The sequence below is a fragment of the Canis lupus genome, chromosome 21, assembly GCF_011100685.1.
Source record: "Canis lupus familiaris isolate Mischka breed German Shepherd chromosome 21, alternate assembly UU_Cfam_GSD_1.0, whole genome shotgun sequence".
NCBI classification, from domain to species: Eukaryota; Metazoa; Chordata; class Mammalia; order Carnivora; family Canidae; genus Canis; species Canis lupus.
This window is the reverse complement of record NC_049242.1, coordinates 15,152,942-15,166,861: the sequence shown is the minus strand read 5'-3', so window position 1 is coordinate 15,166,861 and position 13,920 is coordinate 15,152,942. Positions and strand designations below refer to the sequence as shown.

Below are 13,920 nucleotides of genomic sequence, written 5' to 3'. Positions count from 1 at the left end.
AAAATGGCTGTACAAAATCCATTTATTTTCTCTCTCATGGAAGCAAACTTAAACCTAAACTAGTATTGATAATCCTTCTCTTTAAACTGCCTTTTGAGAATATGTTGAAAATAGAAAGTTTCGCTCATTGATATCTTATATGTGCTTACCTATTATGCATTCTTTTTCCTATCTTTTGTGATTTATGCATTTCTCATCACGTACCTTAGAAATCCTTAGATAGGAAATTAAAAATTTGTAAAAGATGGTATAAAATCATATTGGGTATGCTAAACTATCTTTTTTTAAAAAAATGTACAAACTGTAGTCATTCCTTTTAAAGTTAAGTAGGAAACTGTGGAAAACTGGTATAGAAGTGCTAGAAGCCAAGTCATTAGAAATAAGAGATTGCAATCTCTATTTGCATCAACCAATCTGACTTCATGAATATTGAGTAGACCTATCTCTTTTTTTTTTTTTTTCTAGTTTCTAGAATTTTCATAGCATCTTTTCCTTCATCCCCTGCAGGATCTTTCATCTCTTTCCCAAAATTGCAGATTTCATTTAGATAGGGGAAATACTCTCATCATGATTAATCGAAAGCTGTCCTATAAGACACAGTGGTTTTGGCAAGTGCTCAACTTTTGGGACATTTCATTAGCTGTGCCCTCTGGAGTTAACAACAGAGTTAACAGCTTTTTAATGTCAATCTGCCTATGGAATCCTAATCGAATTATAAAACAAACAGCAATCCAGCAGATTTTACGAAACAAAATTCCATGTTTTAACATAACACACGGCATCAAGAGCATGATCCTGGTCTTCATATCTACATAGTGGGTCAGCTAGATGTTCACAGTTTATTTGTTAATTCCTAAAAGCAAATACCTTAGGGTGAATAGAGGCTTTGGAGAAAGACAGTTTCCACCGGATCCCACCAAAAAAAGAAAAAAACAAACAAACCCCAAAACATACACACACACACACACACAGTACTTGTATAGAGGTATGTGGTGTAGGGAAATGAACATGAGGTTTGATGTCAGAAAACCTGGGTTCGACTTTGGTTTGGTAACGTCCTGACTTTATGTTTTGGGGGCTGAGCAACTTCCTAGTGGTGTGATCAGAGGGCAATTACATGAATCACCTTTGCCTCATTTTCCTTCTCTGTAGAATGGGAATAGAAAGAGATGTTTGAAGAATAAATGAGGTGACATATTTGAACATGCCTTGTAAACTTAGATTTCAGAATCAATGCTAAATATTATTCTTAGTATCCCTAAGGATGGGCCACTTTAAGAATATATTACTGAATGGTTTGTGAACTGTTAATACCCCCGGGATTTCAATGCGATGTTAACTGAGCACTAAAGAAAAGATTAGACCATGTGAAATATTACTTATTATATACATATTGCTTGCCCATGTATAAGAATACACACATATATTCTCATCTAATTTCCATAAAACCATATTGATGAAGCATTATTTTCACTATGCCCACATTATAGATGAGAAAATGGAAGCTCAGGGAAAATGAGAGTTTAGATTTAACACTGGCCTTTCTGACCTCAAAACCCATTTTTTCCACAATAAGCTGCTCTGTGATCTCAGTAGCCAGGTGTCTCATTGCAAGAGTCCTGCAATTATTGAAGATCTCTAGTTAGACAGCATATGAGGCTCAGACAAACCAGAGACCACTCTGGAGGCAAGACGCCTTAGGTCTTGCATATCAGACACTGAAGGAATCTGGTGATGCCTGACTGTTTATTGGTATTGTCCCAGTCTGTTTTTTAGTTTTGACTCTTTTCTTCTATGCTTTCTAACTGGTTCCCAGGATGATCCAAAATGTTTGTGTCTCATCTTCTTGACCAGACTGAAAGCTTTCCAAGTATCGCACCCAATAGTTGTATTTTCCCCTATTATCTAGTACAGTTTGATCAGTAACTATACATTGATTTTATTCAACCCATCTTACTTTTGCTTTTCCTTTTATAGATTACATTAATGTGCTCTAGGAATAAATTTTGTACATAAGCTGCTTGTTATATGATGCCATTTATCACTTTCATCTATTTATGTTACTATTTTCTGTTTCATATTGATTGGTTCTTCTAATCAGACTCTATGTTTAAAAAATGACAAGGATTGTATATTTTCCTAGAATTCTTCATAGCTCTTGGGTGCACCAAAGGAGCTCAGTAAATACTTAGGAATTATTGACAAAATCTAGCTACAAAGTATAGGTGAGAGTATAAAGGAAAGTAATACCTCTTTGTAAGCTTGGGAGAGCATTTCTAGGATAACTCCAAAATCTACTGTTACCAAGAAGACTGTGACTACTTTTCCAATATCTGCTGACACTTTCTTTCATTAACCAGTCTCTATTGCTTAACTATCCAGCTTTTATGAAATATGCTTATTTCATAACTGTAGGATACAGAGGTTGTGAGGTACATTCTATGTTATTTGGAGAACTCATTGCTTCTTTGTGGTGCTAAAAAATCCAGAAGCCCTCATTAATGCCTGCATCATTTAAAGTCACTAAAAATGCATGAACAAACAGAAGGTATGGAATGTGTGAATACACACATACAGCACATACATCTGACATTGGCAAATCTCTGGCATGATTACCAAGGAGATATCATGGTTGTTCTGTATCCCACTGTACTGCTACATCCAGCTCTCTGAAATCAGATCTCCCATTTCTCTGCTCCAGGACCCTCACAGCCCTCCCCAGTTTTCACAGAAGATTCTTGGAATCTTTATGGTACTCAATGGCACATATCAGCAGAGAATAAAAATCCCAAGTGGTGACAGAATGCAATCGAATTCTAAGTATGGCTCATGACAGCTTCTTACCAGTTGTTAATTTCAGATCTCCCCTTGGCTCATCTTGACTTCTGTTTCTTTTCTCACTTTTGAAATCACGTGAGTCCATACCAATTTGATCAACTTTTTTTTAAGATTTTATTTATTTATTAATGAGAGACACACACAAAGAGACAGAGACATAGACAGAGGGACAAGCAGGATCCTCTCAGGGAGCCTGATGCTGGACTTGATCCCCAGACCAGGATCACACCCTGAGCCAAAGGCAGACACTCAACTGCTGAGCCACTCAGGCATCCCCAGTTTGATCAAGTTTTGTTTCAGATTCTTAAAACCAATTCCCTGGCTATTTTGATGGTTCCCTCTAAGCTTTATCTCCAAATGCATAATGCCCTAATGTATACACAGTCTCCTTCCATATTGGGTATTTTGTTTAATTGAATGCCTAAATTAAACTGGTAACTTAGCAGATTCTAGAATCCCACTTCAGTATGCTTATTTCTATTAACTAGTAAAGAGATTTTTAACAAATATGAATATATATATGTATATATATATATATATATATTTAAGATTTTGTTTATTTATTCATGAGAGACACAGAGAGAGAGGCAGAGACACAGGCAGAGGGAGAAGCAGGATCCTCACAGGGAGCCTGATGCGGGACTCAATCCCCAGACTGGGATCACACCCTGAGCTGAAAGCAGACGCTCAAACACTGAGCTACTCGGGTATCCCTGAAAAAAATCTTTAAAAAATCAGAAGTTTCAAGGCTTGTCTTTATGCAAATCTAGTCAAGGATTTTTTAAATTATAAACATTTAAGAAAATCAATCTCTTAGGTGGCCCAAACTATGAGACATAAATGGTTTGCATTTATATTACATTCACTTCTACATAGAGAAAGCCAGTTTACAGTAAGAGGGAAGTATAAAGCTAATTGTAGAGAAGCCAGAAGTAAAAAGAATACTGAAAAATTTAAGTTGTTAGATCAAGTTATTCATGGATGCCAGCTACCTTCCTCTCTTTAAGTTCCATGGGATATCCAAATACCTTTAAATTATACCAGTAACTTTGATTGTGCTAGTAAAAGACAAACTGCTGCTGCTTACCACCAAGAAAATGTAACTAAAAAGAATCCTACATAATGAATGCAAATTTTCAAAGGTGTTCACGGATTCTGACTGATGTGGTTACTTGATATTTGTTATGTGTTAGATTTGAGAAATACTTCTGATATATACCAGGTCAGCTATAGTCAGGAACCCTCTTCAAACAAGGTATAGGCAGGGAGACACAATAGCCAGTTAGCCAAATATCACAGTCTGGGAAGCTTATACCCGGCAAGTGTAAGCTAACCAGTGAGAAGGTCACAAGACTGAATCAGGGCCTCTCTCTAAACTTTTAAGAAGCTAAGTGGAAAGGAGAGAAACCCACATAGTCAAGGGACCTAAATACAGCAGGAACTGAACAGTGATGCTGATGGGGTCAAGAACTGTGCAGGGATTTAAAATGACCTGGGACATGCAAGTTGAGAGTAAGGGGCTGTCAAGCCAAATCAATAGAAGGTAAAATATGGCAATAATAACATGTTAGCTGCTTTGGGGGCACTGTATCCTTGGTTTATCTTCTCAGTCTCAAAAGACAAGGCTCCTGACTAGGTAAGAAGTAACACAGGTCCTATAAATGACTTTCATTTATGCTATGACATGACAACTTGAAACAAAATGGAAGCTACTGAACATTTTTAAACAAGTCCATTTGTGTATATGTGTGATTTCACTGAGACAGCCAAAGATCTCCAAATTTCAAGGTAAATATTAGCTGACTTAGGTCAGTTGCTACAAGATTATTACCTGTCTAGCATCACAATTCACACCAACAATTCACACAATTCACACACTGGGCTGAGCCCCAATCAGACCATCTTTGAATTCTAACCAGGGAAGTAGAATATGGGTCTAAAATGAAATATCTAGCATTAGGTCTGAAATGAGATATCTAAACATTAAGTACTGAATTGGTAAGGTAAGGATTGAACTCAGGATAACTTTATTTTGTTTCAGGTTTCCCCCCCTAATCCTCCACTATGTTGGTCCATTCTGGAAATGAAAAACGTGATGTGGTTAGGGTGGAGGAGACTTCTGTCTCAACTTCCCACATCTAGCTCTCTGCTAGAAATAAAACCCTTTCTTCCTTCTCCTTTATCACAATCTGTCAAGTTGGAGCCCCACATCCTGGGCATTCGCAGGGTCCTCCCCCTACTTGAAGGATTTATCAGGAACCTGCAATTGCCCCTGAGCATCATCACTATCTGATTTCTCATAGTATCCTGACTCAGTCATTTATTAAATGACTATTATGTTCCAGAGGCTGTGGTAACTACTCAAGATGCATCAATGCATTACTTCTCAAAATGCTTTAAGGAAAATGTTTTTGTTCCCATTTTGAAATACAGAAGAAAAGAAAAGGAGGAGTGTGAGGGAGGCTCAAAGTATCTAAGTCATTTGCCTAAGGTCACAAATCTAAGCGGACCACAACCAGGATTCAAGCCCATGTCTTTCTAGCCCCAGATCTCATGCTCATAATCACCATCTTATCCTTGATTCCCTCTGCTGAAATTTTCCAGGCTAAAATGCAATTGTTTTTCTGTCCTACAAGTTGCTAGTTCCTCTTTCACTGTCTGCAGAAACATTTCTCACCGTACTGACTCAGATTCAATTCACCAATTCTCAGAGGGTTTCCAAGTCCCTTAATCTCTTTCAAACCCCCACTTAAAAATGGGACAACCCTATTTTCCAGTTAACCTATTTCCCAAGAAGGTAGCTGGAGAAATAATGCATGTGAAGCAAAAAGAGTGGTACTCCACAGATGTAAGTTTATATTATTTATCACTGTGGTTATTTTTTGCTTTCCTGGATTTTCTCCTTTTCATATTCTCTATAAGACCAACCAGGTGCATGCAGTTTGATCCAGTAGAGCTCTGAGTCATCACCAACAGTAGCACCAAGTGGTTCTGGTATGCGCCCTGGTTTGCCCTTACCCTACAGTGACATAGCCCCTGCCCTCCCACATGTATACAACTAAGGGCACTGAGGCAGTAACACGAGGGTGGGTGACAATAGCAGGAGTGTCTGAGGCTTAACTAGGCAAGGGTTAACTTACAGGTTAATGACTATGGCCAGATGTCTCAGGGGAACAACTCTAGAGGAAGCAAAGTCGTTGGCTCCTCTGCCTAACACCTAAAGAAATGCACAGATACCTACATACCTAGCTAACCATCAGCCTAGCTCAGAACATTGGGAAAAAAGGGGGGCACCTGGATGGCTTAGTCAGTTGAGTGTCAGATTCTTGGTTTTGGCTCAGGTTGTTATCTCCCAGTCTGGGGATGTATCCCCACAAGGACTCCCACTCATCAGGGAGTCTGCTTCCTCTCTCCCCCTAGCCCTCCCACCACAGTTGCTCTTTTCTCTCTCTGAAATAAATAGATAAGTAAATAAATAAACAAACAAAAATCTTTAGGAAAAAAGGAAAGAACATTGGGGGGAAAATGGCAGATGCATGTTTGGCCTGAATTCAATTCATCTCTGCCTGCCTGAACTCTCTTAATAATAAAAATAATATTTACTTTACAGGAAACTGCCTCAGTTAGCCTGAGGCTAACATGCCGAGGGTCATCCAGCTGGTGATAACAGGGCCAAGAGTCAAACCTAGAAGTCTGGCTCCTACGTGGGTAACTCCTATACAACTGCAAAACATTTGCTTTAATTTTAGGTCTCCAGAAATCTGTGCTAGTTAACACAACTTCCATCACTGATCCTTGAAAACCCGCTATTAGTCTATTATCCCTCTGGGTTGAAGTGTTAACGTGCTTGCTTGATCTTCCTTTAAAATACAAGGTAGTGTAATGTTTTGCAGAAAATAGACGGTATCTTAAAGACCTCAGTTAGGCTACGTCAAGTACATCTGTCCTGGGTACAGAAAAGATGGGGTGGCCTGCAAAAAGTGGGGAACCAAGGAGACTTTATTTTCTCTCTAGAATTAATCCCACTTAGAATAGGAGATAAAAGTTGCTTGAACTACTGTATATTAGAACTCTTTGGATTTCCACCCAGCTCCCCTGACACATACCCCTCCGCACTTAGTATAAAAGGCAAAAATAAATGACTCACCAAAACTTCAGATCACCACTGAAACCCAAACTGATACTTGCATTATACTGATCACTAATACCATGCTTTGTAATTTATAGAGTGCATTTATATATGTTAGCTCATTTAACTTCCACAGAAAGAGGAAAGGAAACTAACATTGATTGAGCAAATACCCATTGTGTGCCAGGCAAATATGATAAGCTTTTACTTCTTTTCTTGTTTACTCCTCACAGATCCCAGAGGGACTGGTGGAATTTCCTCTGTTTATAGATATGTAAACTGAGGTGTAGAATGATTCACTGAATTTCCTAATATCAGACTGCTAGAGAAGAACAAAGCTGGGATTCAAACCCAGGTCCTTTGACTCTAAATCCCTTACTTTTCTCCATTTCTGCCACAAATTCCACTGATTCACACTGAGCATTTACAAACCTGTTTTATTTATGCAAATGCTCTCTGGAGATTGCATAAAAAAATGGAGTCATTAGCTCAAATCTCAAAAGTGGTTTAGTCAATGTGCCCCATGCCATATAACCATACATACTTAATTCACTGATTCACTCCATGTGGTGCTACTCCTGAAAAGATCCATGTGGATACCATCTGCTCCTTTTTGCTAAGCCACCAAAGAGCTATAATCTCAGCAGTATAGTTGTATTTTCACACTTAGATACCAGAATTCTAAGCGAGCAGTCAACTTGGTTCACTAGGCTAAGGTAGGCCTAGTTTCTTCTGTAGTTCATAGATCAAGGTCTTGTACACAGTAGGGTGATCAATAAATGGTGTTATTTCTCTCTTCTCTCTTCTTTCTTTCCATAAAGCCAAGTTTCTCACTACTCCAAGCACACACCGTACTCATATCTATCATAGGATACTATTTACATTCTTCTTTCTTTTATATCATGAATCAATCATGGTCCCCTCCTCTCTGCCTAACCAAATTTTATCCATCCTTCAAGGACAATCTAAAGCCCTAGACTTTCCATGAAAGTTTCCTTAATCCTGGCTGCAGGTCTCAATCTATCTACCCATCGTTTCCCCCCAAATTTTAAAGCATTCACTAGTTGTATTACTTCAGTTCACACTGACTTATAAGTGTTAAAGGAAAGAAATTATGTGAAAGTACTAAACTCTGACATTCTTAATGATTGCTTCTTCCTGTTCTTATACATGTTGATGGCTAACTGATTCATGTGTGATATTTTTATCTCCTTGCTAAAACTGTAATTGTTTTGAGGGCAGGACTCTTATTTCTTTGCCAGCCTCCCCCATCTACACTCCCATTAGTGCTACACTCCCATTATACAGTGTACTCAAAGATGTTTGTTAATGGGTTTTAAACCTTTGAAACTAGAGCCACAGCAGCAAGACATAGGACTCATGAGAAACCCATAAGGCAACAGATTAGGTAAAATGGGTAGAAAGGGGTAACTCCCCCCTGCCCACTGGTGACTACTCTTGTACCACATTGATGGGAGCATCTGGAACTTGTTCTGTACTACAGACTATACTAGTCTGAAGTATGACATGTAAACTAAGGACAGTTATAAGCAGAAAGACTCTTCTATGCCTATCATATGCTGGTTGTTTATATTTATTCTTTTCTACTTCTTATTACAAGCTAATGAATTACCTGCTATAATTATGCTCATTATACAGATAATGAAAGTGAGGAATGGGCCTGTAATGCAATTTATCCAAGGTCACTACATTAAGAACTAGTGGAGCCAAGTTTGGGTAAATACCCAGTAGTGTGCAGTACCTGGATCATAAGGTAGTTCTATTTTTAGCTTTTTGATGAATCCCCATACTATCTTCCACAGTGGCTGTGCCAGTTGACACTCTTACCAACAGTGCATGAGTGTTCTCCTTTCTCCAAGTTCTCATCAACACCAGTTGCTTCTTGTGTTTTTGATTTTAGCCATTCTGACAAGTGTGAGGTGATATCTCATTGTAGTTTTAATTTGTATTTCCCTGATGATAATGATGAGCATCTTTTCATGTGTATATTGGCCATCTGGATGTGTTTTTTTTTTTTTTTTTTTTTTTTTGAGAAATGTCTGTTCATATCTTCTACCCATTTTTAAAATGGTTTATTTGTTTTAGGGGGTGTTGAGTTGTATCAGTTCTTTACATATTTTGGATACTAGCCCTTTTTTGGACATGTCATTTGCAAAATTTTCTCCCATCCAGTAAGTTGCCTTTTAGTTTTGTTGATTATTTCTTTCATGGCATAGCAGAGTTTTATTTTGATGTAGTCTGAATAGTTTATTTTTCCTCCTTGCCTCTGGAGACATATCTAGAAGGAAATTGCTATGACTGTATTCTCTTCTCAGATTTTTATGGCTTTATAGGTCTTATATGGATTCATATGGTTTTATAGGTTTTTAATCCATTTTGAATTTGTTTTTGTGTATGTTGTAAAAGAATGGTCCAGTTTCATTCTTTTGTGTATGTTGTAAAAGAATGGTCCAGTTTCATTCTTTTTGGCTGTCCAGTTTTCCCCAAAGGTCACTCTTGACTCCAAATCCATATATTTGTTGCATAATACACCGTATAAAGTGAGGAAAGTAGTTCTGAAATTGTTCCATGCTCTAACTTACATCCAGCTGTACATTTCAGAAGTTGGAAAGGCAGAAGGAAGCATATGATTTAATGAAAAGCTAAAGACTCAAAAATCACAAATAAAGCAAAATGGGATCTTAAGAACTTGCTAAATTTTTCAGATGAGTGTGAAGGCCTGTATCAAAAGATTCACCCAAAACTAAACATTCATTTGAAATTTCAAAAAGTTCATATAGTTTTAATATTACTTCATAGCTATCTATTTTTTTAATATAAGAATGTTTGAAATTATTCATAAAGGAGTCAACCTAGTATCCCAGGTAGTTTTTGCATGGCCATCAAATGTCAGGTACTTTATTTCCCTGGAAGCAGCCACAATCCAGCTGAAAGATTATGTCATTGGAATAAAGATGGCTGGACTGGGAATCAGGACACTGAAGTTTTAGATCCAACAAGTTCAGTAACTCAGGGGAAAAAAAAAAAAAAAGCAATTCACTGAGCCTCCCTACTTATTTCTGTATTTCAGGGGTAGAGAGTGAAATGGATGACCTCTAAGAGTCTATGTCTCATCAAGGATTTGAGTTCACTCATCATAAATTTTGTTCTGCTGGCAAATAGTAGAAAGAAAGCAGGGATACTATACAAATCTTCTTTCTGGATAATGATGTTCTCTGCTTTTATCATCCAGATACAAAAAGTTAGAAGATAGGATATTAAGAAAGTCATAGTTAAATAAGACAAAAATCAAATTGGAAAAAGATCAATGATATAAAGTGGCTTCAAATGAATTGGCTAAAGGAGGAGGTTCTGTATATCTTAGACAAGGTACCTCAGAATGCATTTATGAACATCTTGCTCTATATTTATAATCTATATTTTGTTTTTCTTGTGAGCCAGTTAATTATCTGTCCTTAAGACCATGCAATTAGTGGCAAGAATCCCCTCTTATATTAAAAACTCAAAAAGATTTGAAGTGAAGTAAAGAAGTATCATCAAACTCTTTTTTCTATCATTGCTTTTCTCCATTTTCTATAAGTCTTATTTCCAAAAGGAAGAATTTTCTAAATTCCAGCCTCTGCTTTCATTTCTTCCCCATCAAACATAATTTGATACTAGATCATTCAGTCAAAGTTTAAAAATGTAATAGGCTAAACCACAGAGTAAGTCTTAAAATATTTCATCTTTAAATTTTTTTTTTTTTTTGCATGAGAGGAAATGTTAGGGAGAGAGACAAAGAGGATACATAAGTTTGGTTCACTTTTAGTAACCTATAGTGTGCTTGTGTTCATGTTAGATTGGAAGATATTTCAATACTTGCCTCTGAAACATGGCACATGGGCTGGCTGGGTTACAGAAGGAACAAAGTAGATAACACTTTTAGATCTATTTCCCTTATTTAAATTCTGATAACATCTATGTGTCTATCAAACTCCCTTTATCCATTCTGTCTTCAAAATTAATGTTATATTTAGAATTATTTTCACTGGGGAAAACCACAGAATAAAGTAGATAAAAAGAAGAAGTGAATGAAGGCTAGAAAAATAGAAGCTGGCTAGCTACTGCTAGTATTTGCTGATGCCAAAGAATATATTCTGCAGATGTGTTTGTATATTGTCATTGACTGGGCAATGAACTCTTTGTTCCACAGCAAAGAGCCTACAAATCTCTAGGTTCAAAATGCCAACCAGTTCCTAGCCCCACAGCTGCTCTAGCTTCCCAGAGTGGCAGTGTCTATGTCACTCTTGGTTTCTCAGCTTTCCAATGGCTCCCGTACCCCCAATTATTCTGCAGAGCAAGGGTTCTGCTTGCCAATTTACCTCCTTCTGGGCTCAGGCTACAATTGTATGTTTCAGAGTAAAGATGGAAGAGTGTTATCTGGTGATGTGGGCTAAAGGGGAGAGAAGGAAACAGTAAAAGAGAAGAATAAAAGTAAGGAAATGAAGGCATAGAGGAGGTTGTTTTATGGTGCAGGGGAACTCTGCCACAAATAGAGAGCAAAATGGTAGTTCTCAGGAATGACTCTCCTGTTTAGTTTCGGACCACTTTGTCCATTGAAACTGTAAACTCAGACATACTAAAACCTTTATTTGTTTTATAAAAGATTTCCTTAACTAACTGGAAAGTGATGATAACTTCCTTATGAATATAATGTTTGCAACCTTACATTTTATGACACCTCTTTGCCCACTCTATCTCAACAAAAACATTCATGTGGTATGTTTTTATGTTATAGGATGAGCACCTCTTAGTCTTGCACTTGGAGTCAGCAGATAATGGGTCTCTAGGGCTGGTTGATTACTGTAGAACTTGGTCAGGTCACTTGACTCTCTAAATTACTTCTAAGGTTACATCCAGCTATAAATAAAGATTGTATAACTCCTGATTTTAATAGTAAACTAATTTTTAATATCATAAAAATAGTAATAAGAGGAATTTAAGATTTGGGTCATCTGACTGAAATTTAAGAATCTTCTCCTCACCTATATTATGATTTTAGCCTTGTTTAAACTGTCAAATTTTCCGTTCATATAAAAATAGAGATATAAATTATTATTTATCAACTTAATGTGCTTCTTTGAGAAGAAAATGGGATCATATATATAAAAACCCTATGTAATATGTAAAAGGATGCACTAGGATAACATTAAAAATTAGCAATGTTAATAATGACAACCCTTCCTGGGCTCTTTCTTTGGTTAGATATTGTGCTAAAGGTTTAACATTATCTCATTTAAACCACAAACACCCCCCCCCCCCAAAAGAAAAGATCTATATAAAACCTAATTTTACAGAGAATAAACTGAGGTCTAGAAAAGTTAAGCAAGGATTCCGACCTAGATTTTTCAAAGTAGCTTAAAACTCTGAATTTGAGCAGAAGTACACTGGATTGAGTTTGTAGTTCTACTAGGTTACATTTTACTCCTTAACCACTTCTGATTCCAGCCACTTCAACTCATTCAAGTTTAATTTTCTTGTAATACAGAGATGTTAAAACCTGTATTGTGTAGCTTGCTAAGTTATAAAGATAAAGAATATAATTTTTTTATTTTTATAAATTTATTTTTTATTGGTGTTCAATTTGCCAACATATAGAATAACACCCAGTGCTCATCCCGTCAAGTGCCCACCTCAGTGCCCAGCACCTAGTCACTCCCACTCCCCGCCCACCTACCCTTCTACCACCCCTAGTTTGTTTCCCAGAGTTAGGAGTCTTTCATGTTCTGTCTCCCTTTCTGATATTTCCCACTCATTTTTTCTCCTTTTCCCTTTATTCTCTTTCACTGTTTTTTATATTCCCCAAATGAATGAGACCATATAATGTTTGTCCTTCTCCGATTGACTTATTTCACTCAGCATAATACCCTCCAGTTCCATCCACATCGAAGCAAATGGTGGGTGTTTGTCCTTTCTGATGGCTGAGTAATATTCCATTGTATACATAAACCACATCTTCTGATAAAGAATATAATTTATGCTGCTTTGAAAACTGTAAGATAAAGCAATATAAAGAAGATAGGTAGTAGTAGCAGTGTAGAAAAGCAGTCTATTTTCAAGATAAAAATTAGAAACTCCATTGTTGCTAAGCATCTCCCTGCTAAATAAAAATATCTAAATGAAGTTTAAACAAGTACAACATATCTAGTATTAGCTCATTAATTTTTTTAAGGATTTGATATGTTCATGTTTTAATTTCATTTTGCTATTTGGAGGAGGACTGATATTATTAGCTCTGAACAACTGCCTATTTTTCTATTCTGTAACAATAATATTTTGGGGCCTCTTTTTGCAAATTTTGGAGTGGGTAGGGAAGGTGGGAGTGGCAGAGAATGGGCTTTACTCTGTTGTACAGTAACATATATCTGCACTGATACCCACTGTGATGAGTCAACATAAACATCGTACAATGAGCAATAATGGGATAAAGAGAAAGCATCCTGCACCTGGCATTAATTTTTCATGGACTCAAGATGCCTATGCACAGGAATCACAAGACCAGTAGTCAAAGAAAATGCAAATTGCACAAGAGAGGAAGATAAACAATATAGCAAATTCTTGCCCTTTTTGAAAAACAAAAGTGACAATCCCATTCCATTTTACCAGAAATCTGCAAATGTTCATGCAGTCCCAGGCTGTTGCAATTATTCAGGTCGCTTCTGATGTAGTTATTTTCCCCCTCCTTAGGTTGGATATCTCTATAGATTAAGTGTCATCTTTGTTCCTTTACTAATAGGAATTCCATTAATAGCCTTGTTCATATTCTCCGGGAGGAAATAGACTAAAAACTGGGGTATTACTAGACAGAAGTGCAAAGTGAGGCTAAGAGGAATGAAACAGAAAAATGAATCGGACATGATTGAGGATGATGAGTCAAGTAATATTTAGAATCC

General features: G+C 37.0%; 1 protein-coding gene and 1 long non-coding RNA gene across 34 annotated transcripts in view; one reads left to right on the top strand and one right to left on the bottom strand.

Moving 5' to 3' along the window:
• Positions 1 to 13,920, bottom strand: part of DLG2 (discs large MAGUK scaffold protein 2) — a 1,987,603-nt gene that overhangs the window by 711,872 nt on the left and 1,261,811 nt on the right. The gene's annotated exons all lie outside the window — the stretch shown is intronic.
• Positions 1 to 13,920, top strand: part of LOC102153013 — a 104,720-nt gene that overhangs the window by 43,860 nt on the left and 46,940 nt on the right. For 2 of the 5 annotated variants that reach the window (XR_005375588.1, XR_005375584.1), the window contains exon 5: positions 6,449 to 6,542. The exons of 2 other annotated variants lie outside the window; for them this stretch is intronic. This is a non-coding gene — a long non-coding RNA (uncharacterized LOC102153013). Of the gene's footprint in view, positions 1 to 6,448; positions 6,547 to 13,920 lie in introns of all 5 variants that reach the window. One more of the 5 variants, XR_005375585.1, reaches the window with a different exon arrangement.